This window comes from Haemaphysalis longicornis, unplaced genomic scaffold (assembly GCF_048455015.1).
Source record: "Haemaphysalis longicornis isolate Haplotype H1 unplaced genomic scaffold, Haemaphysalis longicornis Haplotype H1 scaffold_7, whole genome shotgun sequence".
NCBI lineage: Eukaryota > Metazoa > Arthropoda > Arachnida > Ixodida > Ixodidae > Haemaphysalis > Haemaphysalis longicornis.
Window position 1 is genome coordinate 174,711,014 of NW_027526422.1, and position 27,913 is coordinate 174,738,926.

Consider the following 27,913-nt stretch of genomic DNA (forward strand, 5'->3'; position numbering starts at 1 on the left):
ACATCTCACTTGCCTGTGGCGCCATGAACAATTGCTCGAAAGAGCTCCACACTGAGGACGTCAAGGTAATTTTTTTTCAAAATCGAAAATCAAATATTTCGCGCAGGACATATGCCGTTTTTTAGCGTTCTCCTAGGCCTGTTTTTCTTATACTCTAGCAAGGGGCTGCTACAATTATGTCTTCCCTTCTCCCCTCATTGCATTTTGGGCTTCTCACGTACTAATCAAGGTAGTTGTTATAAGGTAAGTTCCCAATGTTCCATGCCGTTTCGAAGTCACACCATGTCGTTTTACAAGTTGTGCCATAAAAACGGTGTTTACACCTTTTATTGTATTTGAAATATTATCTTCAGTCCGGCAGCTACTTGCTAACATAACCTTCACTGTAACTACTAGGAAATTAAACACTCGTAGTTCTTTTTGTGTGAAGCTTCGATAAAGAACAATCGCAGCACCTAAACTGCGTGCTGTGTAGAGTAAATTTATGATTAACAAGCTACCACCCCCTGAAAATGCGCCTGGTGTGTAGAGTGTGATCATGGGCCAACATTGCCTACTTGCATAAAAAAGACATTCAAAAATCAATTTTTGTCAGTGGGATCTCTGAAAATTTATTGCGGTTCACAGTTCCCGTTTTAATTATGGCGCTACAGTGTTGCGTGTACTCACCAACATACTTCTCTGGACCGACTGGCCTTTCTTTGTTCCTTGTCCTCGAGAAAACGTCAGTGACGCCTGTCACTTATGTGTCGTCTTTATATAATTGTTTTTGTCCCCTCAACCGGTATTGCCACTCCTATACCATATATATATATATATATATATATATATATATATATATATATATATATATATATATATATATATATATATATATATATATATATAGGGTTTGGAAAATGAGGGGCTCGTTAGGAAATACAGAAAGAAATGCCGGCAGTCTACAACGCCAAAGAAGGCATAGTAGGGGAATGGTTAGAATATTTTTTTACCGTTAGTGACGTTACATTTTTTTTATTATTATTATTAATTACGTGAGAAAGAAAGAAAAACACGCGCCCAGAGTGGGGACCGAACCCACACCTTTCGATAGGCGTGGGTTCGGTCCCCACTCTGGGTTTGAACCCACGCCTTTCGAAAGGCGTGGGTTAGGTCCCCACTCTGGGCGCGTGTTTTTCTTTCTTTCTCACGTAATTAATAATAATAATATTAATAAAAAAGTGTAACGTCACTAACGGTAAAAAAAATATTCCAACCATTCCCCTATGCCTTCTTTGGCGTTGTAGACTGCCGGCATTTCTTTCTGTATATAAATATAAATATATATATATATATATATATATATATATATATATATATATATATATATATATATATATATATATATATATATATATATATATATATATATATATATATATATATATATTGCAAGACTCGGACACGGGAGACTCGAAGGACGCGTTTAATGACGACGCAACCTCGCCGAGAGGCCGTTGTGAAAAGCGATGGTCACCAAGGCGCGAGGATCAAAGATGAAGAAGATGGTGTGGTGCTCGCGTGCGCCACACTGATGATGAGTTGCTAGGTGGGATTGGCCAGTCGACTAACAGTTACGAGAGAACGATGAATCCTGTGCTCACAATATTTCCCCCCCGCGGAAGCGGCCTCTCCGGCCACTAAACAGACGAGGGGCGCCGATGAAATGGCTTGATGCGCGAGACATGGACTGTTTCAGTTCCGCGGCGCCGACGGTCGGACGTGGGGCAAGTAGGAGCCACTCGATAGTTAACTGGAGAAGTCTGCTCCAGAACGGTGTAAGGACCGATTAAACGTGGAAGGAACTTTTCGCATAATCCCACTGCACGCATTGGAGTCGCAAGTAACACTTCATCACCTGGTTGAAAGGAAACAATCCGATGCGTGGCATCATAACGAGACTTGCGGTCTTCTTGACAGGCCTGTGTGTTCAACTGTGCGAGACGGCGGCAGTGTTCAAGGCGAGAGACAAACTCTCCTGGGACATCCGCTTGCGGAGAGGCAGGTGCAGAAAAGAAAGCAGCATCGAGGACGGAAGATGGAGGGCGGCCGTAAACGAGAAAGAAGGGCGAAAAGCCAGTAGTTCATTGCGTTGCGGTGTTGTACGCATACGTGACGAAGGGTAAAACGGTGTCCCAATTCGTGTGGTCAGGGCTTATATAAAACGAAAGCATATCGGAGAGGGTGCGGTGAAATCGCTCAGTAAGCCCATTTGTTTGGGGATGGTAGCTCGATGTGGTTTTGTGGACGGTACCAGCAGCGCGAAAAACTTCATTCAGCAGTGTTGAGAGGAAGGTTGTCCCGCGGTCACTGAGAAGAATGCGGGGAGGGCCGTGTCGCAAGAATATGTCTTTTAGAAAGAAATGAGCCACCTCTGAAGCGCAGCCGGTACGAAGCGGGGCAGTTTTGGCGTATCCGGTTAAATGGTCTACCGCAGTGACGATCCAACGGTTACCTGCTGTCGTCAATGGCAAGGGCCCGTACAAGTCAATTCCTACCACGTGGAAAGGAGCGGACGGACAAGGCATGGGTTGTAACTGTCCCTCAGGTACCGTGGTTTTATGTTTTCGGAGCTGGCAAGCAGCGCAAGATGCAACATACTTGGCGACACTGGTGGCGAGGCCAGGCCAGAAGAACTGGCTCTTGACGCGGTCAAACGTTTTGTGAAACGCCAGATGGCCAGCGGTGGCGGCATCGTGGAACACTTCTAGAATCTCTTTGCGAAGCGATCGGGGAATCACAGGAACCCATCTGTCGCCGGTAGGATGGTAATTGTACTGGTACAGAGCGCCATTCAAAAGTCGAAATTTGTCTAGCTGGCGACGCGAGCGACTGTTAGAAGGCTGCGCCAAGCCGCCGAGGTGATTGATGAGGTCTCGGCAGTACGTGTCGGCCCGCTGTAGATAGATCAGGTTATCAGGCAAGTTGTAGGCATCGTAATGTGCAGGTGCAATCGGCAAAATGAGGGAGTTAACACCAGGATGCTCATCATCTGACTGAGGTGACAACGGGCAGCAGGAAAGAGCGTCCGCATCCATGTGTTTCTTCCCTGACTTATAGGTCACTGTAAAATCATATTCCTGTAAGCGGAGAATCCAACGACCGAGGCGGCCCGACAAATTTTTCAGTGACGACAACCAGCAAAGCGCGTGATGGTCAGTCACAACCGAGAAATGACGCCCGTACAAGTACGGTCTAAATTTTTGGACGGACCAAACAACGGCAAGGCATTCCTTTTCCGTTATAGTGTAGTTTTGCTCCGCAGGTGTTAAAGTCCGGCTTGCATAGGCAACAACTTGCTCTATTGATGATGAGTTGCGTTGTAAAAGGACAGCGCCGATACCGTGTCCACTGGCGTCCATGTGGAGTACAGTGGGAGCACCATCATCAAAGTGGCAGAGAACCGGTCTAGAAGTCAAGGCATCCTTGAGTGTCTGGAATGCCGCTTCGCAGTCACCAGACCAGGTAAAAGGGGTCGCAGATGCTAGTAGTTTGTTCAGTGGCGACGCTATTTGGGCAAAATTACGGATGAACCGACGAAAGTAGGATAACAGGCTCAGAAAACTTCGAATGTCTTTTTGATGAAGAGGTCGCGGAAAATTAACTACGGCGTTGATCTTGTCGGGATCGGGGCGAATTCCATCACTGCTGACGACATGCCCCAGAACTTTGATTGATTTGCTCGCAAAGCGACACTTTTTGGTGTTTATTTGCAATCCAGCATTGGCGAGGCTCGTTAAAACTACATCTAGACGGTGAAGGTGTTCGTCAAAGGTAGAAGAAAAGATAACAATGTCGTCAAGGTAGCAGAGGCACGTCTTCCACTTTAAGCCACGAAGAACATTGTCAATCATGCGCTCAAAGGTTGCAGGCGCGTTGCATAAACCGAAAGGCATAACGTTAAACTCAAACAAACCATCTGGTGTGGCGAAGGCTGTTTTTTCTTTGTCGGCCTCATCCATAGGAATTTGCCAGTATCCTGACCGAAGATCAAGGCTGGAGAAAAATTGTGCTCCTTGCAAGGTATCAAGAGCGTCGTCGATACGCGGCATCGGGTATACATCTTTACGAGTTATCTTGTTCAGGGCTCGGTAATCGACACAAAATCGCACGCTTCCGTCTTTCTTCCGAACTAGTACAACGGGTGATGACCAAGAGCTCGATGAGGGCCGAATGATGTCCCGCTTCAGCATATCATCCATGTTTTCATTAATAATTTTTCTTTCTGGTGGAGACACACGATATGGGCGGCGATGGACGATGCAGGAGTTGTCAGTTTCGATTCGATGGGTTGCGGCAGACGTCTGGCTAAGGACGGAAGAGTAGCAGTCAAATGATCCTTGGTGCTTAGTCAACAACTTGAGCAATGCTTCTCTTTGATCCGAGGTGAGGTCAGAACTGATGATACTAGCAAAAAGGGAGGGCGAGGGCTTTGATGCGTGGCTCGGTTGGTCCGAAGAAAGCGAGGAGACCGGAAGAACGATTACGGGATCGTCGCGGGGCACAGAAGCAACAGTAGTGCCTTGAGGTAGCAAAATAGGCTCAGTCATAGTGTTTACAGCGGCTACGAGAGCTGAAGCGGAAGAAAAACGGACAAGGCATGCCGGTATCATAAGTCCTTTGGGAATGAAGTGTCCAGCTGGCACGATGAGCGCATCGCCATCGACGATGCTGTCAGACGTGATGGAAAACACGGATTCTCCAGGAGGCAGAACAAAATCGGAAGTTGACACCAATTGATGTATTCGCCCGTCCGGTACCGTGTCGAAAACCGTGTCAGTAAGAGAAAGGGCGGGTGCACGACAGGAAATGATAGCAGATGCTGATGACAAGAAGTCCCAACCTAGGATCATCTGATGAGCACATGGGGCTAATACTGCGAAGAGAATGTGATGGCGGATGCCTTCGATGAATACACGCGCTGTACACTGCCCGGAAGGCTGAATCACATTTCTGTTGGCGCCGCGTAGAGCAGGACCAACATAAGGAGTTCTGACCTTCCGTAGCCGCGAACACAAGTCTGCATGAATAATGAAAATGCTCGCGCCAGTGTCCACTAAAGCTTCGACGGGAATCCCTTCGACAATAACTTCCAAAATATTGAATGGCCGGTCAGGAGGACTTGTCTTTTTTCCGTGTGACGCAGTTCTACCTCCCTGAACTGCGGCTCCTAGTTTTCCGCGCGGCGGTCGACGTTCTGAGAGGCTGGACGGAGGGGAGACAAAAATCGACGGAAAGGTGAAGAGAATCGGCGGCTGTCAGACCTGCTGGTGGCACGATGATCAACGGAGTCCGGAGAAGAGGGTGAGCGGCGGCGAAAATAGGCAAATGGCTGCGGTCGGTAGTCGTACGTGTACCGGGAATCACCACGTGGCGGAGTAGAAAATGCTTGACGTTCATTGCGCTGGCGCCGTCGGCAGAACTTGGAAATATGGCCCCGGATGCCGCAGTAGTAGCATGTTGGGCGAGGCGGCCGCCATTGTGGGTAGTATGGTGCATGGTAAGTGGCCGGTTGGTATGCAGCGGAGACGGGGGCCAGGTGAACATGGGGAGCCTCAGGAACGGAGGGCGAGGTAGGGATGTGTGGCATAGTAACCACATCAGAGTGCGCAGACCCGGCGCGAAAGTCGTGCTTCGGAGGTGAAGTGCACGTGACTGCGGCCAATTCTTCCTTGATAATCTCCCGCAGACTGGAGCCGAATGTCTGTGGCTGCACCACCGGAAAGCTCGATGACGTCTGCCCATGCAGCTCTTCGCGAATTATTGCTCTTATCATGGCGCGCAGGTTGCCTTGATCAGGTACGAGTGTGTCGGAAGATGATGGCTGCAGGCGCATGGCCTGGAGATCAGCTAGGCGCTGACAAATCGCCACGATATCACCCACGGTGGTCGGGTTTTGCACGGCGAGTGCGTTGAACGCAAAGGAAGAAATGCCCTTGAGGATGTGCTTCACTCGATCAGACTCAGCCATTTCTCGGTTCACTCGCTTACATAAAGCCAAAACGTCTTCAATGTACGACGTGTACGATTCGGCGGGGTGCTGATAGCGTTCAGCAAGCTTCCTCTTGGCCGCGTCTGAGCGCAAAGTGGACGTGCCAAATATTCGACGTATTTCTGCGGTGAACCGCGACCAGTCAGTTAAGTCCTCCTTGTTATTCAGGTACCATGTCCTAGCGACTTCTCTTAGATTAAACCTGACGCTTGCGAACTTGAGCTTATCGTCCCACCGATTGAAGGCGCTCACCTGGTTATAATCGTCGAGCCAATCCTCTACGTCGTCTCCAGGGAGTCCTGAAAACTTCTGAGGGTCTCGCTGCGGGCTGGTGATCATCCACGCTGGGGCAAGCGGGCTTGCGGGTGCTGGGCCATCGGCAGGGTTGGTCTGATCGCCGTCTGGCATGCTGTGAGTGGGAAGATGGACACGCCGACCTGAGCGAAGCTCCAGGGAGAAGCCGGGGAGAGCGTACGTGGATCGAGGTGCACCTCCACCACGTGCAAGACTCCGACACGGGAGACTCGAAGGACGCGTTTAATGACGACGCAACCTCGCCGAGAGGCCGTTGCGAGAAGCAATGGTCAAGAAGGCGCGAGGATCAAAGATGAAGAAGATGGTGTGGTGCTCGCGTGCGCCACACTGATGATGAGTTGCTAGGTGGGATTGGCCAGTCGACTAACAGTTACGAGAGAACGATGACTCCTGTGCTCACAATATATATATATACATATATATATATATATATATATATATATATATATATATATATATATATATATATATATATATATATATACCATGATAGATTCACCTGCAAGTACGTTGTGAAGCTGACACGTGTGCCCTACATTTGTAGCCAATAGAACATACAAAGATGAACTCTGAACCCTGTTGTGGGAGTGGTCCACTGCCTCTTTACCAATTTATCTACCATATGCGGATATTGCTAATTAAAAATCTTTGAACCCTTATTCTAGATTTTTTAAACACTTGCAGAAAAAAATATATTCGAAAACTACAAAACTCTACCGATTGTCAATTAAGCACTCATTTGAGCAAAAAAAACTCCTGAGCTAAATACTTTTAAAAGAACTTAAATTTTGCGTTAATTTTATGAGTAAATTTTTTTACTATCGATGCAAGTAATACGATGTAAGGATATATTCGTGAACCGTACGAGCTGGGTACAAAATTTTCTACGCTTCCTGTTACGGGGCCGACCAAACGATGCTGCCCTCCCCTCCGGGTTTCTGGGTAAGTGCATAAAAAAAGCAGTCATTATTGTGTATTGGCGCTTGGTAGGCGAGGTGACAATTTTAAGCATAGGAGGCACAAACGCACCAGGGGCGGTATTCTCGAGTTTTGTCCCTTTTGCGTCCCTTTCAAAAGTGTCCCTTTTGGCGAGTCCTGATTGGCTAAAAGCAAACAACCGGACGTGACGTAACCCGAGCGCGGCAAACCTACTGCCAACTTTTCTTCATGCTGCCCACGTCCACTGCTTAACCGGAAGTACGTCACGATGAAAGGGACGCAAAAGGGACGTTTTCAAAAGGGACAGTTACGATAATACCGCCCCAGATCTGTTCGAGTGGGCGTCCCCAAGAGCGACAGAAGCATCTGGAGCCTTCCGTGCGCATTGAGGGAACTCGAAGTCAGCGGCGGAATGCCGGCCCTTGGCCCTCTGAGAAAATACGCTCCACGGACAACTCGATGACGCCAAGTAGAAAACAACCCACAAAGAAGCGGCCGGGGGCCGAACGCTTGCTTCGGAGCTCGTACTCTCCGTGTGTAAAATGATGACACGTACAAACCAAAGCACTCAAAGGAAAGGCGCTGGATAGCTCGCTTGGCTACTACGCCGTGTCTTTCCTTATCTAGGGGATTTCTTGATGATTCGTCCAACGTAGACAACCAACGTGGGGTTGGCGCGTTGAAGCGAAAACATTAATATTCTTGTGGAGCAAGCTAAGATGCCTCAGCAGAACACAATGTTCTCCTTACGCGAATAAAGTGGTCTCAGCTGAACTACAGGCTTTCTGCTTATTTATTCACAGCAAAAGAATAGTCATTTAATGTTTAATGTTTGCGTTTATGAGAGGTACACCTCTGAGACCGCCCGCTGAAGATAAGAGTAGTATCGCCATAAAGTTTTCATTATTGGGCGCTCTACTTTCATTGGTGATGTATTGAGCGACATGCATTTTCACGAGCGTACCTGGAAAAACAGGGGGGGGTCTTGAACTGAAAACCCATCTTTATGGCCACCTATTATTTCCTTGTATACCTGGGTGTATACTCGTTCTCAGGCCGGCCCATGTTAAATAGAAAGCTCCCATAAAGCAGACATCGTTCACGCCCAACCTTTTTCCAATTGCGGTCATGAAAATGACAATTGCGGTCATTTTCAAGTACTCTGAAGCCAAACGTAACCGTATGCATTCCGTACGACAACCAAATGGCTATGCAGACTAAATGGAAAAACACAGCTTTATAGAACATTTCTTTTCCCACTTAAGTGACTGGCACTGTAGAATTCACTGCGATTAAGTACACTTTGCTGTTTACGCTAAACGTTTGCGTTTTGTAGCTCGTTTCAATATATGTAGGCGAAAAAGCCAGTTTTCTTGCGCATATTCATACATATTGGTTTGGCCTTCTGATTCCATCTTATGTTTGGCCACAAGATGTCGTGAGATAAGTGTCGTGAGATAAGTGATCGAACACGCAATGCTTTCGTGCTGTTTGACGAAAGTCGTTACCAGACAATCAGCCTGTGGAATGGAGAAGCGGACGCCTGACTTTGTCACTGAGCTGCCTTTGCTAACTCTGTTGCCCATTCAGCGTTGCGGATTCAGCGCTGTTTGCATAACTCGGGACAAAAGTGCGCGTTATGCTTGCGCGTTACAACTCTTTAGCTTATAGAAGCTAAAGGGAAGCACATACGTGAACGTGAATGCAATCATTGGGACCCGCCAGTTTTGTTGAGAGGGTAGCCTCTTGGCGGCTTTAGAATGTTAAGAACAAAGGGCGCCTTGCCTCTTTATTTTGCATTCCCAGCATCATTTCGTTTATATCTTCACAAACGGCGGCACCGAGCCATGTTTTCGCCCTCGATTGTGGCGGTAAAGGAAGCACGAATTTTGGCCTGTGCCAGAATGATCAGTTTTGGCTTTTGGAATTCGGTCGTTTTAACATAGCTCATCAAGCTTAAAAAGCTGCAATTATCAAAGCCCCAAACATACTTCCTCATTTAAGCCATGGTGATGTTGACACTCGTAATATTTTACACTGAGCCAAGACTTCCAGATGTGCTTGTCATTTCATCCATCGAAAAAAATTCCACCGCTTCAGGGAACTATAGTGTTCTACGCAGCAGAGGATCTTTGTTAGAATGGTGAGTCACGTATAGGGAAAACACTTGTTCAGCGTTTACTTCGTGTTTGAATGTCCGCAAAAAGTCTTCTGAAATCTGTCTTCAAAAATTAACAAAGAGTTTTCTAAAATCACATTTTGATGTCTAAAAACGCCCAATATTATAAATTTTTCAAAGAGTCATGCGTTATTTTTTTGTCCTGTCGCGTATTTAAACGCAAATAAGAATGCGATTTCTTTCTCATTTACAAATTCCGTATTCTTGACCTGGTAATCGCCCTTCATATGGCGTTCCACCGACTTCTTATTCAAATGTTTTTGGTAGAGATTCAATCAGTGAAATATTTTAGTGCGTGGAGTTTTAGCGCAGAATCTCTTATAAAGCCACTCCTTTGTATTGCTACCGCTGTTTATTGACGACTCAGAAATTCAGAAGAGCTAAATAAAGTCGTTCCTTCCGTGACACATCCTTTCTAAGGGGTTCCGAAAGCACAAATCGCGTGTGAAGAACTTTTCAACACTACGAAAAATCCTTCCAACAAAGCCTAAAAAACTCAGCATATAATCAATGGAATATGTTTTAAAGAATTCTTCCCTAAGCGTTTCCTTTAATTATTTTCAGGTAATATCAGACTGTGCGCGACCGACAATTATTGAAGACGCTGTAAGTTGACAATCTTTTTACGGATCATCATTGCGAAATTGTTAAAAAGAAACAGTGTTTGTGTTCCTGAGTTTATTAATACACTAGAAACAATAATAAATCCATTCCATTTAACATGAAAGCTGTCGGAAGTGTAGAGCGGTAATTCGCCATAAAGGGCTGTAGCGCCAATATCCGCGCAATGCTACCACCCAATGCAATTCAAATGTCCCGCCTTCGCAGCGCTCGCGCGCCCTCTGCCTTAAACTGCGCCAGCGAAGAGTACTTTCTTTTTTGTGCTTGCTTTTCCTCCGCACGTGCTGGTGTTGCACTGCCACTTTTTTTCGCTTGCTATTGGAAAAACAACGCAAAGAGCGTTCCCAAGTAAATGAAAGTGGGCGCTGCCGGATAATTACGTGTATTTTCCCTGAAATGTACTCTGCAGTTTTTATTAAGCTAAACAACAGTGAGATACACGACAAGAGCCAGCAGTTCACGAGTTTCGAACGCTGATGACTATATAAACCGCTTGACTTTCGAAGCCTCTGGGTTACGCCACGACGACAGCCGCTACGGCGGGACGCCGTGTGCCTCTACTTGGGTCCACCGAGTGACCTACGATGACAAACCGAGCTCCTAAAGTGATCGGCACTCATGCAGTGTAGAAATGATCAAGGGCGACTTGTCAGTACGTAAGCAATATCCACAGTGCCGACGTAATCTTCGCACGAACACCTCTGTGTATACTTCTTTGGAGTTCCTTGTGTCATAGCCGTTTATAATAAAGGCTTCATATTTTATCAACAGCGTTTTAAAGCGATATGCACTAGGGCCTTTAATATATGCCACTTATGACATCCTGTATACTAATGTTGAACACTGTGTGACCTGTTCCCAACGAGGGAACATATTCCAGAGGAATTCATTCCCTATCAATGCTTCAAAAACAATATTAGCGGGAAGGATAAAACATATAAAATTGTGGTTGCCTTTTAAAGTGCAGAACACGGTTGAGGCAGATTAGGGCGGAGTTAAAAAGCTGAACGTGCGCGTAGATAACGCGTAGTGAAGAGATATGTTCAAGCAGAGTTTTTCAAATAAGGGCTCATGGTGGACAACGGTTTTCACAAAGTACAAGCCTTTATTGTATTCACCTACACCTGTTCTATTCACGGCACATAAATGTATTTTATTCGACTAAACCGCAACTCATCCGCACATCCAAGACGCGCCGTCTTGCTTGGGCGCCTTTTAAGTAGTTTCGTTTTCCCTACATAAGCCGAAACAAGAGCCACATGGAAAACAAACTGTTCCATAATCGAGCTCCTCTCGTCGTTGCAGTTAATATACCTAAATAGAGCAGAGCATGAAAAGCCGAAAGGTGTGAGCACGTGGCATTGCTACCATGATGTGTCAGGTGGACGAAGAATAAAATCCACCGTACCGCGCAGACTTCTGACAGACACTCAATCTGGGGATGGGAAGAAGGGCCCGCAAGTGTTCTCTTCGTGCGTGGAGCTTCCAGAGTATAGTCGGTGGGTTGAGGCCACACGGTAGCGATTCTTTTTAACATGGTTAAAAAGGTGAGCTGAAAAATGGTTATGACAGTGGCGATCACCTCTCAACAAGGTCCACCAAATGTGAATATTCCACAATGCTGCACCGCAATACACACGGGTGTACCATGAGGACGTAAACTACGGGACTTAAGAGCTATTCTAGCCCGAGGTACATTCTATCCTCTTACGCAAGAACATTAACTATCATTAACGTTCTTGCGGTATATAATGTTAACTTTCCCGCTACCCTAGCGCAGAAAAAGGGAACTATGATCCGGCGAATTCATTTCCCAGGAGTGTATAGGCCTTGCAAGAAAATTGCACATCTTTTTAGTTATTTGAATAATTAAAAACCGCTTGTCATTCAGTAACCGTAACACATATTGTTGAGTGCCCCTGCTTAATAAGATTTTGAATATGACTTTTATCAAAAGTTTCCTTGAATGGTTATACATTCTGCGTATGTTCACGTATGGTCTCTCTAAATCACGCTTACACGCCACCTAACATCTGGCGAAAAACCGATCCCGGCGCTCGCATGAGCTCATCTCTGGCTATGCTACTTATTTATATGTCTGATAAGGAGAATTCAAGATTCATTGACATTGAGTGGGGAAACATTTTTTGGAAAAGGAAAATTGTACGAAGAAGTCATTTTGTCATGATCAGAAACAGCTTTGAAACACTTGAAATCTGCTGTTATTTGAGCAAACAGTTTCTTGCATGAGGCCACCACACTTTTTTGTTATTAAAAGGAATGCTTACACACCCATAACGCAGGATTTTTACTTAATCAATCCTAAGGTTGCTTTCTTTGGTACAGACAGTTTATGAAGTGGGTGGCCTTTGCTGTGTGCACAGATCAGTGGCTGCTACGCGAGTTACGTACACCTCGCGTTTTCAGCGTATCATCACACATTTAAACAAATCGTTGTCCTGCATGCATTCCCTCCGCTGACTTCTTTTTTGCTTTTCTCCTAATAATTGCTGAGCCACCAATGCCTACAAACTGCGCAGTTTACAAACCAACTACAGTTAAACCACCTTGTTGTGCCTCTAACTACAACCAACTTCGTGGTGTAGATTTATTACACTGCACTACCTTGCTCATTTCAAACCTCCAAAAGACCAAACTTGCCCAATGAGAGCAGTGCAGACGCCAGTGACTAGAAGACGTGCTGGAAGTTTGGTCACTTTGTAGTGCAGAAGATCATGCTCCCAGTTGGCAATGACAGAGCGCAAACAGAACATTGACATATATTTTTTGCTGCTGATGGTAATTCAATTTCATTTTGATAGATTTGAACTACATAAGTGCATTGAACTCTATGAAATCCATTCTCGGTCGTCTGACTCCGCAGGTATGAGGGTGTTCATGTGCACTGCTTAAAACACTAATATAAGCTTAAGCGGGATTGGCTCCTTGACATGTTAGCAAGTTATTTTTGCCTTAAATAAAGGCCATAAGGAAGAAGCGGGGTTTCTTGGCGCGACCGTATCCTTGCCACTTATTACAAGATATCATAAGCGGCGCCCTGTCCTTCACAGTTCATTGCAATATTATGAGCAGGGCGAGTAGCAAAGCAAAATGCTACCACCTCCAGGATGCATATAGATTATATTGCTGAAATAGACACTACTCAAAGAATGTGCTTCTATTTGTCAGTGCGTTCCATGGTAGCATATTACAAAAAAGCTATATAAAAGACGACAATATTTCTTGGACTCTCTAGATCCGAAAATATTGGTCTGTATATCGGTCTGTGCTTCAATCCCTCGATTGAGCCACCCCACCAAAAAACCGAATTCAACGCCCTTTCCTTAAGAGAAAAATGGTTAAAACGCAAAGCCATCTCTCATGCATCTTGAGTCATACTCGAAGTCCAAAATCCCAACCCTTTCGACGTTGTCGGTATGGCATTATTGGACAGACGCCGGTTTTATGGAGCGATTGACCCAGGTTCAATTTCGACCACAGGAATAGTTATTCGTTCTTTAGGCGCTTGGTGTGCCTTAGTGGTAACCTATTGTGTTTGTTATCTTTCCTGCACGGCGTCTAGGCGAAACCGCGGCACAAGTGAGGCAAAGAAAGCGCCGCTTTAAAAGAATTCTTGAACGATATGTTGGCATAAGCAAAACCTTCGAAACCACGAGATCTAGCAACACACTGCATACATGTCAATTTTTTCCCTATAAGACACCATTTTGCACATTCTAGTCAATGCATGAGAACATCACTAGTACTGGGAAGTGCTCTTTTATTTTAAATAGACTCCCGCTAATTAATTACGATAGCAAATAAAAATAGGCGTTCAAAACAATATTTTTACTTTACAACACAAAAAGAGCTCGCGGCGAGAATTTACTTTGTGGCAGCATTTTACGTCCAACAGTGACAAAACCACCCCATGGATGGATCGCGAGCAGTGGGACTGCAGGCTTCGAAAAGCACGTACAAATTGCCCTCTGGAACGGTGGAAGAGGGCGACCCTTGGCAGATAGCACTAAGGGTCCTGGTGTGACGTAGTGCTGGTAAGATGAGTTTTTCGGCCCAGTGGTTCTTCGGCCACTGCGCGTTTCCGCATATTGAATTCTGTGTGCAGGGTGCGGGCGTAGTTTTTACATTCCTAATGGTTATAGTAGAGACCTCTCACCACCCCCTGTATAGGTTAAAACCGCAACGGAGTCATCATCACAATCAATAGCGGGAAAATGAAATTAACTTGAAAAAACCTCCACCGTGTTTGTCCTGGGAGGAGTGCGACGGGATTGCAAGTACGTGAGAGGCAGGCGGCAGATATACGTGAGGGAGGGAGTTATGTTGCAGAGGCTGTGAAAGGCAATCTTCTTTCCGCGACATTTACTGCGAAGTGGGCTAATACGCGACCATCTTTTTTTCCCTTTCTGCTTGCTTAAAACGTTTCTCTCTAATAGGCTTCGCCTACCACAGCGCACAGAACCCGGTTCTAGCAGGCATTAGGGTTAAGTGGGGCAAAAAATTCGCGGTCCAGACGACATATTGCGGACGGTCGGGTGGACGACGAAGGCGACGATCCTGCGCAGTGTCTCCTCATAACTTCGTGTGTAGCTGGGTGATTGAACGAGTTGTTTGATCGCACTGTAAATGCCTGAGAAACGCCGGAAATACCAATGAATTCTGGCTGAGGTTATAAAAACTACGCCAGAACAATACCATAGAATCGTCTAATGATCGTCCATAGAATCGTCTAATCGTCTAAGTCAAAACGCCCTGAAGCCTACCCCCATTTCACCAACACGCACCTACGGACATTGAGATGGCTTTTCCTGAAGATTTTCAGTAAACCACTGTCTTAATAAGCTTTAACAACAGTTTATAAAATACAAAAAGAAATAGTATTTAGGTTGAAAAATACTGATTGATGTTTGCATTCTGCACCAAACCTAGAACAGTGCAAACTGCTATGAATAGAGAAATATGCTTGAGCGTCTATGCACTTGTGATGCAATAACGCGTCACAAAGAGGGAGTATTTGGATTTAGTGTATAGGTTTTGCCGTACTTTTCTAGTTCAAGTTCAAAAAATACACTTTTGTTGCCTTCTCTGAGAGAAGATCCTTTACATGAGACATCTTACGAAACGCTAGGAGTAACATGACGGACAGCTCGTTTCTGTCTTCGTCCAAATAGTTAGTTAAAACCGCAATAAATTCGTACATGCGTGCAATGCTCATGTATACTGTAGCGTAACAGCGTTTAGAAATGTTTGCGACAAATATAGGGAGATACGCGAAATCATCAGTGGAATCAAAGACGTAAGGTCAAGAAGCATGGTGAAATTCGTTTAGCTTAAATTTGTTGGCTCTGAGGGCCTGCGTGAAAGGGAGATCATTGCGTGTTACATTTGCCGAGAAACCATCAATAACTGCAAGAAACAGCAGTAACTGAAGTGTTTGCCTCTTTCCTAGCAGGCTTGGTCACTGCACATTGTATGAACTTTTTCTTCCTTTAAGAAACGCCGAAAAGAGTTGAGAAAATGGCGTATACAGCACTGAAGCTGCACTCTGACTATGGTGCGTGCCGCAGTGGGGTGCTTCAGAATAATTTTGACAACCTGGGGATTGTCAAAACAGCCATTGATGCCTGGATAGAACCCGCATCCTTGGCCTGAGGGGCACGACGCCTTATCTAGTGAGCCACAGCGGGGGAGGCCAGCCCAAAGCCACCTTCGTATTTATTGAAACGCTGATAGCTGCTTGAGGAATAGTGTAATGCTAAATAAATTGTGTAGGTTTTAAATCCTTATGGCGAATTGCTGATATTAATTTCGTCTTTGCTCATGCAAATCGGCTTTTCAGAAAAAATCAAGTCATTGTTCTTTCCTCATATCAAACACGAGGTTCCGATGATAAATTCTGGAATCTGCGAAAGCAACACAACACAAAGGCACGCTTTTGATGTGAATTTGTGGTTTCTTGCCAAAAATGGAGAAACTCTGGAGGATGTCGCTGCATCATTAGAGCGTGTTTTGATTTTATTTAATTCGAGCAGCAAAAGGGATAACTAAAATGCATCAAACAGGTGAATAAAAGATTAAATTTCGCGCTTCGAGTTCTGATGACGGGCGTGTGGGCAGTGCTCCCGGATAGGCCAGTGTGTTATCCAGGCAGTCCATTCAAAAAAATTGTCAGAAACGTTAACTGGTGATCAGTCTAAGTTCTGGAAATAGTGTGGAAAAACATTCGTTTCCTTCTCGACACGGAAGCAAATTTGTCTCAGTCTTTAAACCGTGATTATTCAATTTGCCATTCCTAATATCAACCTTGTCGGTTTCGTTTCAGACAAAGACGCAATTACTTTCGTCACACCAAGCGTCGTGCCTCGACAAAATATCGGTAAGTTATGTTCTTGAATTCAATTAGGTTTTGTGTTGGAATTACCCTGTTCACTAAACCAAAGCCTAAATTCGCCAGACCGCGTTTCTGCCATGTAGAGGTCACACAGAAATGAACACAGATTCATATGCGTTCTCAAGAAACACGCCGTGTTTAGAACAATATTTTAGTAGGCAATAAGTGATGCGAGACAAAAATGTATGCGCTGACACATCGCAGTACTGTTTCTCAAAATACGATAACAAAATAAAGCCCCCGCCTTAAATACAGGACTGAATAAAACTCCAAACTACGTAAAAACATCCCGATTCTTCGTAGACCATTCGGAGTTTGGTGGTTAAGTGACTCAGCGTAACGAAAATTCGTTGTTTCTTCTTTTGCTGTTTGTGTTATTGTATCATGAATATTGTTTCCACCTTATGCCCATCCCGCATGCAGTAAGTTTTTAGATAAACATAAATAAAAATGGTGCCTAAAGGTCGCAAAACACTCCATGCAAGATTTTTTTTTGTCTTATGCATACTCATGCACCAGCATTCACTGATGGGGCAGTGCACACAAATGATCATCGGTCACTCTGTATCAGAGCAGGAATTTTTTTTTTGTAAGCGACGTTGCGAAGCTGCGGAGAGGAAGCAGCGTTGTCGAAGTTACGGCCGGGGTCCGATATTCAGAGATGATCCTGCGCGAGCTTCAATCCACCTCAGGTTGGACTACGTGTGGCATTCGCCCAGCTGTTCTGAAAAGAATAGACGTTGTCACAAGTGCGTTAAGTACATGTTTGTAAATTCGGTGCCACGAGCACAATGCAGTTTGCTTGAACGCTAGGAAGGTGCGAGTGCCACCGCTACATGACGCTGCTGTAAAACGTTCCTGCACGACGCGACAATTTCATCTCATTTTTTAACTTGTCTGTTCACACCAAAATACATACACGTTACACTGTTCTTCTGGCCGATACTTTTCGCTTGACCGTAGAACGCTACGTTTGTCGAACACTTTCATAGTTCAGAGGATACGGTTGTCAACTTTATACCCTTCAGTGATTCTCAATATTCTTTCTTGTAAGCAGTAGTGTCTATTTGAATTACCATATAGCTGTTCCCCATGCAAGCATACCATAACACGGCCAGTAAGTAAAACGAACTATACGTTTTTGAAACCACACTAGAAAAAATCAATAACTTCTTTATGCAGTCGGTAGATCTGGCGATTTCTTATGCTCTTTGTTTGGCATGAATATTTTTCTGAACGATACCTACCAACCCTTTCGCTTGGCCGTTCATTGAGTTACGGTTGTGCGAGAGGTAACGCAAAATACACGGTTATTATGTACGTGGGAAGGAAAAAATGTCACATACTTCGTCTTTGTAGCGCACAGGTTCATCCTGTTTTTTAAGGCAGTCTGTGTGTACATTTTCTTGAAACTTTATTCCTGTCAATTTGAGTGACATTCCTTCGAAAGACAAAAATACGCTGAAGTCTAGCTGAGTTTTATGGTTTGAAGGATATTGCGTAGATGTGTTATATCGGTTACATCAAACAAAATATTAATTTTAGTGTTGGCAACCAGGGCAGCCATAATTAAATTTGCAACCAACTAAAAAAGCCGTATTTTCCCCCCCATATACTAGGACATATTTTCAGGTAATTTGTTGGAAACTCAGTTCTCAATGCCATAATTAACCGTATAAAAACTTACGCTGCAAATAAAAAATTAGACTTTAAAATGTTCAAATTTAACAAAATGACGACTCTTCTCTGCAATGTCTTCCGCCGTTTTGTCTTTGGCGCTGAATTTTATTTGCGTTATTACCTCTTCCTTCTGAAGCAAGGATCGGGCACCTTTTGAGGTGGACGCCGCAGTTGCAAATAAGTGGGCGGGGGGGGGGGGGGGAGTGCTTTACAGTCAAAGAGAAAAAACTCAGCGAATTGGCTATAATATTTGACAGTCATTGACAATCATGTCGCTGGGAAGATTGGGGACAATGCCAACTCGAAAAGATGAATTCTCTGGTCGTGTATCCCGTATAACCCCATTTGAGGTCAAAAGAGGCGTGTCGCCCTTGGATAGGAAGTCACAGGAGGAGGGGGTGGGGCTCTGACGACATGCTCGGGGTACAGATAAAAGTTTGCAAAAAATTTTGAGGGGCGTAAAAAACTGTTTTTTTCGGGGTATTTTTTCAGAAAAATGTGAAATTATCAAAAAGCAACATTCCGCGCAATTAATAAGAAATTCGACATATTTTTTCAGAGCTTAAGATGTTTAATCAAACACGAAAAGTGGCCGTAGTTGCTGGCGACTGCACGAATGAAACCAATTACGGCCGCTGTAGAAAAAAAATACGCAAATAAAATATATAGAAAAACTTGTGTTCGAATGGGATTTAGACCCGGGTGGCCAGCGCCGTAGCCAGGTGTGCTCAATACAGCCCGAGCCGTGTACCGTGCCAGGATAGGATAAGAGTGATCCGGATGCGTGCGGCATGACAGGTGAACTTTACGACACCGAAACAAGATGCAGCAGTGAAGAAGTCTTCGATAATCGCTGGCTTTGGCCTACAAATTACTTAAGCGATTTAAGCACCAGATACATTTCTCTGTTGACACTGAAAAGAATACAATTGCTGCATGCTGCATCACAAAATCCCCAGCAGAGCTTAGGCTCTAAAAATCTGCGCACGATTTCATGTCAACGCATTGAGAACCGAAAGCGTTTCCCTCGCTGCAGATTGGTCTCATCACAGCAAATTTCACTGGAGAAGCTCTGGTTGTTCTTTTCAGTGTTATCCTGGCTGTAAACAAAACAAGAAGAATTGTTTTATTCCTGCTGCTTTTGTGTTTTTTTTTTTCAGTCGCTCACATATGCAGCTGGGGGCCGCATAATACTGCCCCGCGGGCTGCATGGGGCCCGCAGTACGCAGGTTGCGGGCTCCTGTTCTAAAGTAATACTGAAAGTCAGTAGTGCAGTTACATGCCCTTAAAAAGCTGACTGTTGTGCCAATTATGGCCAAATGGATTACTTTTGCTAAATATGGTACTACAAAAAATTGCGTTTTTAAAAGTTATGTTGTAGCCCTTTGTGCTGCAAAATACTCATTGCTACTGCGGGATTAATAGTGTATTGTGCAGTGGCACCGTCCTGGTACTGGTATTGTGAACTGCTGAAATTTTTTTATACTTCACTTGTACACCTGAACTACAACATTAAAACTATCTTCAAATTGCACAGACGCGCGCTTCGCAGCAGCTGATAACGGGTGCGTCTCGAGGCTTAGAAGCGAAGTGCAGCCGCGTTCGTTTTTGTACCACCTCCACCACCACTACTTTACAACATATCGTCTTGCGGATCCTCGCCATGTAACATTTGTGGGTGGTATGCAAAACTGCAGATGACGGGTGTAGTGTTATGCCAGCGGGATATTTTAACATGGCTTGGACTTTATCTAATTAGGATTTTTACTTGATTTTATACGTCTTGTGGTGCCTTTCGGTTTCAGCCTCAGTGTTGCTACTGCGCAACTCTTCAATGTTGGGATCTTTTTGTGTGTCTAAATATAGCTGTGGCATTGCTGCGTACAAAGACACTTACTCAGGTCTGGCGCCAGATGGTATACTGTCCTCTGATCACAAAAGCCGTCTGTACGAAAACAAAGGCTGGTCGGAGCTCAAACTTCCCGTTAACACATCATATCACAAAGTTCGAAACTGTCGTGCTACGCCAGCTGTTTTATACACGTCACAGGGCATGTGGCATTGTATTCTTTGCGAGCTGTCAACAAGATCGAAGAAGTTTCTTAATACGGTGCTGCCTCTAAACTTTTTCTCATCCCGCTCGCGACTCTAATAAAACTCCGAGTGATATTATATTATGCGTGTTGTTAAAATTTCTCCTGCTGGCATCAAAAGTTCAATTTTGAAGCCGCCCATGTATATTCCACCCGCATTTCTTAGAGCACCATGCATAAAATGTTTAACACATTTTGTTCCGCATGGTATTCGTTTTATGTGTGTCTGCAGCGGCTTCTTCTTTCACCAAATTATCTGCTTTTTGGCTTTTTCTACCGAATTGCATTGCTAATGTACTGAGCTTCCATTCCATTTTTTCCTGTTATTGTCATGTTGGTAAACTGTAAGAAAATGTAATTTAGGGGCAAGATGAGTAAACACAGGGAGCGCTTCAAAGTTGTGACGTGTTGTTCCCGTCATTCTGTGGTTTACAAGCAATAATCTTGCTTGAATTGTTCAAAAGACAAAATCTATAATGTATGATACGTCGTCGAAAGAGCGATATTTCTATTTCCATGAACACATGCGATAGAAACTGATAAAATATTCACCAGACCTTTAAAAGTTGTGTACACTAATGTCCTGGGAACCACTTCGATTGCTGGGACCGAGAACGCTGCTGTTGTATGCAAATCGTACGGTATTTTGAAAACCATTGAATAGTTTATTAGGGTAATTACTGTATAAATATTATCGAAAACTTACGGTAATATTGCCAATATCCAGATACTTTGTAGGCGCCACTCCAGTCGTATGTCGCTACAACTCTAGCTGTTTTACTGAGTTGGATGCGTGTAAGTATGCTCATGGGTGTTTCAAAGCGAACTTAGTGCATGGCGCAGGATAAATATATTTCCTTTCAGGTACAGCGTAAAGATGCGGCACTGTCCACTAACGTTGCCCTCAGATATGACTATTGTAAAATCTCGAACACATCTGTGCTCGATGTCATACCCGTAGAAGTTGTAAATTTGTTAGACGTACAGCTTGGGATAGACAATATTAAACTTTTGCCGCAAAAGTACTGCCGACGTTTGAAAAATATAAATTTTGCATTGGGCAAACCTATGTAGGATATTGAATACCTACTTATTGATGATGGCTTCACGAGAGGCAGATAAGTATAGTCAATGGGAGAGTCGGAGGCTCCTGTCGGCGAACGGTATACCGCCTACTGAGTATCCTGAACATTGCCATTCAGCGTCACAAATTTGCGTAACAGCTGGTGACTCGACTCATGCCCAGATTTAACCATGACTCTTTGGAAGCAATGTCGGTACTTGGAGAGCCTTTTACGTGGAGATGAAAGATGTCTCAGTGGATTAGGATACTTCTGATCTCGTGCAAAGCTGGCTCAATTTTTCTTTAGCACCAGTTCTTCCATCGGTCTGTTAGAAGTGCTCTCCATTTGAGAAAAGGCTTTCCAGTATACAAAAGACCGGCTTGGGGATTTATCACTGGAGGTTCCTTTTCTCGTCTCTGGGCAGCAAATATTTAGATCGGCGTAAGGAAGCTTACTAATCCTGATAAAAAAAATCAGGTTAAGGACATCTGTACGAGATACGCTACGCTGCGTCTCCGACAATATAAAAAAACTACTATCGGCCCTCTTTTCGCGGACTACCCATGTGAAGAGAAGGGATGCACACGTACAGGCAATCCATCGCGTCATGCATTAAAGATTCGCAGATTTTTGCAAGGATATTTTATGAATATTTGCGCTTTACTCGTAAAGAGATATTGTTCCTTTTTCTACAGGAACGACTACTTTTTGCCTAAGATGGTTTTCCTTGTATACTTTTCCTTGCTTATAACACTGAATGAGCAACTACATAATGAATTCAGCAAGTCTTGGGAGTGGGCTAGCTGGTGTTTTAACATCTATAAGTTCAGAGCTTGCGCCCTCACCTCATCTGTTTCTGTGTAATTCACCCTGTTCGACATTTTTGTGTCAGGCACTTCAAGATGGATAATGAAGATGACGCTGTGAATTTTGGATCCATGGTGTTATTATTAAAGTATTTACGTCAAATATGTGGAAAGTGTTGAGATTTTGCCCGTGGGATTACACAATATCGTGACTATCCGAGGAAGATAAGTTTCTTCGAAAATAAAATAATATTGACATGCAATTTTTTTTGTTTCCCAGGAATGTGCCAACAAAGGCATCGCCAGCTTCAGAGTTTCGAAATTACTCCTGTCTGAATTATTGAAGCTTTCTGGGTAAGAATTTTCGTAACAAATAAAAGCAATTACAAAATATTCTTTGAACATAGCGTGAGGTATACTTAAAAAATACAGAAACTGTTATGCTGTGTTGTTATTGAAGGTGGCAATAGTTATCAATGGCTCGGACACCACCAATTGAACGAAATTGCGTGCAATGAATGAAGAAATGTTTGAATTGGCGTTTCCGAATTTTGCCATAAGTATTTTTCTGATGTGACGCTGTATGCCCGCAGTTTTTTGCAAATACGTGTTGTAATTTCTTGCTCTGCGGAATGGGAAAAATAACATTTCTATCACTGCAATTAGGTTTGCACTTGCGGTTGAGCGATATAAAGTACTTTTCCTCCAAACTTTAAATCGAACGCTATCAGTGTTTTTGGAGGTTACAAAATCTAGGTTTCCGTCGGTGAGTGTAATAGGCAGTAATCTTAAATAAAAACTGCCTTATTCGTAAAGAGCGTTGTCAGCCCACTCTGCAAAGATTCCACGCTGGTTATCTAACAGTACGGGATTCCTAAGATAAGACACACGAGGCTTGCAATCATGTATTAAAGAACAATCACTCGGGAAAAAAAGACGACGTATGTGAAAAGGGAATTACCGACAAAATCCACTGTAACACATCACGATGCAGTTAATCTTTCCCATAGGAAAAATACTTCAACCTGAACGTAAATGGTGCTAAAAGTTGATTTATCTATAACAACACGTATAATTTGGGTATAATTCTGATAACATTACTTTGGGGCAGATTTCGAAAATTTCAGCTGGGGCATAAACACGAAATTAACAGGTAGAGCTATACGACTCGTCGTATTTTCTACGTGCACAATACGGCAAAATTGGTTTTATTTTGGTTTTTGCCGGCTTAGGTAAGCGAAAAAATTTATCCTTCCATTTACCTGTCGCAGTAGCTGTCAACCGAATGAGCCACACATGTTCTAGTCGTCGTTTCGCCGCTCGGGGTATATTCTCTGGTCACTGCCTTCCCAGCCGTGATAATCAACCGGTTGCCCAACCAAGGGAATCCCATTTTTATTTGGCGAGTGTTAGAACTAACAAGTAGATCAGCAATCAATACGTAGTCACCGAAAAAAATTAGACCGCCCTAGAGCCACCGATACCGTTTCCATGGGTTACACGTGGTTGACCTAAGGGAGGAACTCGGAGGAGAGGGAAGAAGAAGGCAGCGAGAAAAACTATATGGGTAGCGTAGCGGGGTTGACGTAGGGGTCACGTTAAAAGGGGTGGCTACACGGAGTGGAAGGAAGAGGGAGAGAAGATAAGAAGGCAGCTAGGAGCCGCAGGGGGAGTGGAGAAGAGCGGGGACAAGAGGAAAAAAGCAGAAGAGGCTGAGCGGTACAGAGGAGAGGCAAACGAAGGCGTTGCAGGGAAGTAGGGGTTTATGCTACGTCACGTACCGTAAATTTAAATGCAACTGTACAGGCTTCATCAACATGACACGGGGCTTTAAGCTTTCGTCGATTCTTCATTCTGCCTTTGAAACCACCGCTCGCTCACTTGAGATATGAGGCGTGCACGGAACCTCGCTTGAGTAGCTGCCACGTCATTCCGGCATCCAGTGGAACGTTGCATCTGACGCAGCAGCGAAAGCGGGGCACGAAAGCGGTGTGTTGGAATCTCGTATTCCGGAAAAGACGGACGTACGGCCGCCTCCGCACTGGGATGGAACGTGCAGCTGTCTGTCCGGCAGGACCCTCTCAGGATAGCCTCGCCTCTGCATGCGATTGACCCTCAGTGCAATGTCCAGTTTCAGTGAGCCCTACCAAAGCAAACTGAAGGTGTCCTTCATAGATTACGCTTGCACGTTGCCTTCACTCCCAGTTTTCTGTTTACTATAGGGAGGACGAACTCTGCATTGTGCTCTAAGTGCTCTGTGAAAGAGGACAAACCGCATTTCTTGTGCTACTGACCGCAGCATCCAACCCAACGCGAAACGGCGAAAAAAAAAAAACTCTTGTACGACTGATACGCGGAAACTGTTTAGAACTGCCTCAATTTCTTGGTTCGTTGCAAAGTCACGTTGACGCGGAGCAAAGGGCAAAGGCCCTTTTAAATTATATGTCTGACTAGGGATTACTCGAGTTTCTCTAACATTGAGATCGCCAGATTTTTTCTCCGAATGCTGTGAATTTTTTCTTCATTCCGAAGTGATTTTCTTTTCTTCTCCCTCTTATTCATTGTTACTGCATACTTCTTTTTATTTTTTTAAGCCTCACTATATTCACCCCATCTGTAGTAACATGACCCGACATTTGTGGGGCTAAACCTCTTCCGTATTCATTAAAGCTCTCTCTATCTCTCTCTCTCTCTCTCTCGCTGTCTCTCATACACACCACACACACACACACACACACACACACACACACACACACACACACACACACACACACACACACACACACTGGTGTAGTTTAAGTTCATGGAACTGGGACGTTGAGCGGATACGTTTACCCTAATACGTTTCTTCAAACCTTCAGCGGTGCGTGAGGGTCACTATTGTGGGAAGAGACGGAAAGGGGCAGGAAAAGGAAGGGATATGAGAGGGCCTTTATATGGCAGGGGAATGTGAAACGATGCCAACTGTCGACATCATTGGCAGCAGAGCTCATTTTGGTGTGTGTGCATACATACTTATTTTTTAATCAAGCATTACTAATTCCTAGTACGCTTAACAATCATACTTAAATTATTGATATATATATAAACGCAAAACATCTTTGCACAAATGTTTACGAGCTTGCTGTTCAGTTTTCTAGTGAAAGTACAGAAAGCCTGTTCAGGCATTGTGGAGGGGCAGAGTGATTTGCCTTTCTGTCCTTGAGGATAACAATGGGTATAAAATGAGCTTAAAGTTCGCAGCAGGAATACAGAGGTTTGGCACTGTTGGTTGGGCTGATGTGTGAGAACGTTATTATAAAAACAAATTGCGTTTTGTGCTGCTTTTTCGGCGCATTCTAAGATCATGAATGTTAAAAAAACTTAAAAACTTTAAAATACAAAAACAATCTTCAACGTCGGGGAGGAACTCGGTCCCAGGGCCTTTTTCCGCTTGTTACACACTGCAGGGGCTCCAGGTAACCGTTTCTGGAGGCTGCTTCAGCTTCCAATTATTTTAAAGTTGAATTGTTTAATGATCTTGACGCATAATTTTCATACAGTAGCAGGATCATTTGTCGGCTAAATTAAACAAAAAAAATATCCGCGTGCCGAACAGAACCGCTACTGTTTACAAATGGGCACGTTAGTTTAGCCGAACCGATGGAAAGGATGAAGTCTATACACGGGCCTTCTAAGCACTTTTTTGTCAGCGTGGTTTTTTTTTGTACTTTTTACTGCGCGTGCACCCCTGCTCTACGACTGCTTTGTTTTGTTTTTATTGCAGATTTCTTCCTCAAATATTCAAGGGCCAATACAAATAAAAGGGGCAAAAAAGACACTGCATGTTCACTACGCTGCGGCCCCGTTAATCTGTTTGCTTTGGAAATGAAGCGAAAACAAAACAAGAGTTTCGGGCCAGATGGCAGAATCAACTGACTGATAATAAAGAAGTAATGTATTCCCGAGAAATATGCTGTCCATAAGTGACTATTGTTTTCCTCTTTTAGGGTAAGTCGCGTATATATATAAATAAAATAAACCTGCTTTGAGGTACCGCAGATTTAGGTCATAATATGTATTTCCCAAATCAGGAATGAATACTGTACTGGAAACAACAACCAAATTTGAGATAATTCAGCTGCGACTTTTTTTCGTCTATAAATATTTTAGCGGTTGATTGTCCACAGAGGACGTGTTTCCACGCGTTCATGACTTACTGCCCTCCCCGCAGCCTTCAGGTCGCTTAGGAATGCTAAGAAGTATAAGCCGAAGCAAAACTACCCTCTTCTGAATAAATGGGTTTAAGTGCTTTCAATGCACCACCCTCAATCACTATCACCACTGCACGAGATCACTAATAAAATGTTTAATTCATTCCAGTTTTCCATACAGTTTGCCAACAGCAGCATCTTGTGCACAGTGTCGAGAAACCTTCTGGTCAAGTCAAAATGGAACAAAAAGAAGGAAGGTGTTTGGCGAAACGTACCTGTTATTTAAAGCGACATTTTGAGAGCGTGTCTTCCGAGTAGCTACTAAGGCATTTTAGTAGCAGCCGGTGCCTTTCGCACTTTGATGCCATACCGGCATGGTATCAATATGCGAAACGAAGCGGATGCAAGAACCACCGTTCAGAAAACGACGACGCTAGCTAAACTTGTGTGTAGGGCAGAGAAGAGCAACCGGTAAATACTTACACCAGCATATGTTAGACATTAGCTAGCCTAACCAGGAAGATTCTTCCTTCAACCACAAATGTAGCAAAAAGTTGTAAAGGTCTTCTTTTAACCGGATGACTGCGTTTGAGGTGGATACCAAATTTTTTTGGCTCATATACTGCTCGACAATCCAGACCGGCTTTCTTGCACAAACACCTGCCAACATCATCGAGGGCAGATAATGCCGGTTCATTAGAGTCGGTAACTCGAACACGCACACGCCACAGAACGTCACCAGGAGTTGGCAGGCGCAGGGGAGGAAGTTTTTTACAACCTTTCGGGAAATGAAGTACAATGCAGTTAATTTCTGTTGCTGTTTCATCTCTAGTAATTTAAGTTGCTTATATATTTGTTCAATGTTATTTCTTTAAAACATTACTTTCCCCCGGTTTATTTGCCCTACTGACTTGGTGGCATAATCCAAACAAATTTGCACATGTGTCCGTGGATCCGCAACGAACACCTACTCCCCAAAATGATTGGGCTATACAATTGTGTACGCTAATATTGTCATTTACTACACGTAAACGGTCTAGGCATGATGTTTTCAGCTATACCGTTTATTATTTTAAGTACAATGGGTACGTAAAAAACTCAAATAGTTCAAGTTTTTGTGTACCCTTCAAGGCTATTGGAATTCGCTGAAACAATGGCTCTGGTTGGATACCTTCGTCCAAAAAGAACTACTGGAGAGGGCAACACCAGTTCGGAATGTCTTCCGCATTTATTTATTTTCAAAAACACTCAATGAATTCCTGAACAATTAGCTCCGCAATAACTATGTTTTCGCCTTTATCTGACGCTAGATGTTTCCGCTTATGTTTCTATCAGCAGTTTTGGTAAAGAAAGGTTACAACTGGTAAACTATCTCTTGACTCAGCAGCTATGCTTCATCTATGTAGAAGCTACAATACCACCATCCAATATTATCCAGTTCGCTGACCGACCCGGTAATATCATTGTTGCCTAAGGTGAATGTCATTGCGAGAGAGTTACCTGAGCCTTATGGGTTAGATTTGTGGTCGCCTTGTGCGAACCCGGACTGGACCTATGTGCACTTTCCCCACATTATCTGC

At 44.1% G+C, this 27,913-nt stretch overlaps 1 long non-coding RNA gene across 1 annotated transcript; it reads left to right on the plus strand.

The window, feature by feature from the left end:
- Positions 1-26,080, plus strand: LOC144145543 (uncharacterized). Its single transcript, XR_013317524.1, has 5 exons — positions 1-65; positions 10,029-10,070; positions 16,429-16,482; positions 22,421-22,494; positions 25,907-26,080. It is a non-coding gene; the product is annotated as an uncharacterized LOC144145543 (long non-coding RNA).
- Positions 26,081-27,913: the final 1,833 nt, after the last annotated feature.